The sequence below is a fragment of the Microtus ochrogaster genome, chromosome 18 (assembly GCF_000317375.1).
Source record: "Microtus ochrogaster isolate Prairie Vole_2 chromosome 18, MicOch1.0, whole genome shotgun sequence".
Lineage (NCBI taxonomy): Eukaryota > Metazoa > Chordata > Mammalia > Rodentia > Cricetidae > Microtus > Microtus ochrogaster.
Genome location: NC_022020.1, coordinates 38,115,114 through 38,117,562, shown reverse-complemented (window position 1 = coordinate 38,117,562; position 2,449 = coordinate 38,115,114).

Below are 2,449 nucleotides of genomic sequence, written 5' to 3'. Positions count from 1 at the left end.
TATATGATTTCACTGTATTTAAAGGCATATATTGATGCAGTGTTAAATTAAAAGACTCATATATTTTGTCACTCAAAAATGAAGAGTCCTTGGAGGCACACTGTGGCCTTGATTCTGATGTTTTTCAACTTGGTATCAGTCACGTTATTTATTCTTTCTCCCCTTCTCATATCATTTATTTTTAAAAATATAGTTAATATATTTTGGAAAAAATAGCTTTATTTTAAACTAAAATCCATAAATTTTGAACTAAGAATGTCTTAATCAGGCTTTGGGTAGTTCAGAATATTAAAATGAGGCTATTAACACAGTTTCTATTAACATTTGGGTTATCCAAAGATTTCATGTAACTTAACACTATCATTATGATGACTTTGCATATAATAATTCTTACCGTATGTCTTTGAAAAGTTAGGGTTTTTTTTTAAGAATTCTTTTACTTTTTAAATTATATGTATGTACATGTTTAGGTATGTGCAAATTGAGTGCCTATGAATGCTAGAAGAATATATTGAATCTTCAAGAACAGGCTGTTGTGAGCTACCCAGCAAGGATTCTGGGAACCTAACTCAGATCTGATGAAAGAGCAGTAAATGTTTTAAAAATTGAGCCATCTCCAGGCCATGACAGTTTTTGTTGTTAAAATGACACAATCTAGAATCACTAGGGGACTTTTCCTTCTCCTCAACCTCCTAATTTTCTCAGGATATCTTATCTGTTTCCCCTTCTCAGGGGGATCCATATATTCTCTCTTAGAGTTCTCCTTGTTACCTAGCTTCTCTGGGATCATGGACTATAGCCTAGTTATCCTTTGCTTTCCATCTAATATCCACTTATGAGTGAGCGCATACCATGTTTGTCTTTCTCAGTCTGGTTTACCTCACCTCAGGATGGTTTTTTTTTTCTAGTTCTATCCATTTGTATGCAAGTTTCAAAATGTCATTGTTCTTTACTACTGAGTAGTATTCCATTGTGTAAATGTACCACAATTTCTTTATCCATTCTTCAGTTGAGGGGCATCGAGGTTGTTTCCAGGTTATGTCTATTATGAATAATGCTGCTATGAACACAATTGAGCAAATGACCTTGTGGTATGAGTGTGCATCCTTTGGGTACATGCCCAAGAGTGGTATTGCTGAATCCTACAGTAGATTGATTCTCAAATTTCTGAGAAACCACCATGCTTATTTCCCAAGTGGCTGTACAAGTAAGTTTACATTCCCACCAGCAATGGAGGAGTGTTCCCCTTCCTCCACATTCTCTTCAGCATAAGCCATCATTGGTGGTTTTGATCTTATTTATTCTGACCAGTGTAAGATGATACCTGAGTCATTTGGGAGGAAAGGAGAAGGGGAGGGAGGAGGAGAACATGATGGGATGGAATGCTCAAGCAGGGAGAGAGACAGTGAGAGAGAGAGAGAAAATGATATCTTGACTGAGGGAGCCAATAAAGAAGCATAGCATTAGGTTAATTCCCAGGAATCCACAAGGATGACCCCAGCTAAGACTCTAAGCAACAGTGGAGAGGATGCCTAAACTTGCCTTCCCCTGTAATCAGACTGATGAGTAGCTTAGTTGTCCTCATAGAACCTTCAACCAGCAATTAATGGAAGCAGATAGAAAGATCTACAACAAAGTACTGGGCTGAGCTACCTGAGACCAGTCCGAGAGAGGGAGGAGTGATAATATGAGCAAAGGGGTCAAGACCATGATGGCGATACCCACAGAAAAGGCTGACCTGAGCTAGAAGAGCTTACTGACTCTGGACTGATAGTAGGAAAACTAGAATAGGATCAAATTAGGTTCATTGAATTTGGGTGTTAGTTGTGAGGCTTAGGGAGTCTGTGGGGTCACTGGCAGTGGGACCAGGATTTATCCCTAGTGTTTAAACTGGTATCTAGGAACTCATTCTTTTTTTTGTTCGGCTTGGTTTTGGGGGGGAAGGTCTTGGTTATGCCTCAACGTGAAGTGTCAGACTTTGTTGACTCCCCATCTCTTTCTGAGGAGTGAATGGGGAAGGTGGAGAAAGAGGAAGGAGGAGAGGGAGTGGGACCGGGGATAGCTATGAAAAAAAGTATCATTAGGTGAAACGGCCAATGAAACTGTCTGAAGGGATATGTATTTAAGTCCTTAATTAAGGACTGTCTTAATTACATGCAGTGATGCAAGTGGCACCATTCCCTAGGCCTGGAGTCCTAGACAATGCATGAATAGTTAAGACAAACTGCATACTAGCAAGAATCCATGTATTAATTCATCGTTCCCTGCTCTTGGCGATGGATTGACTGTGGTTAGCTATTTCAAGTCCCCGTTGCTTGAGTTCCCCACAACAGTGGACTGTAAACTAGATAAATTTGAACCAGATAAATTCTTTTCTTTTTATGTTGCTTTTTTTCTGGATATTTTATCTCAACAATAAAAAGCAAAACTAAGACATGTGATCTTGAGC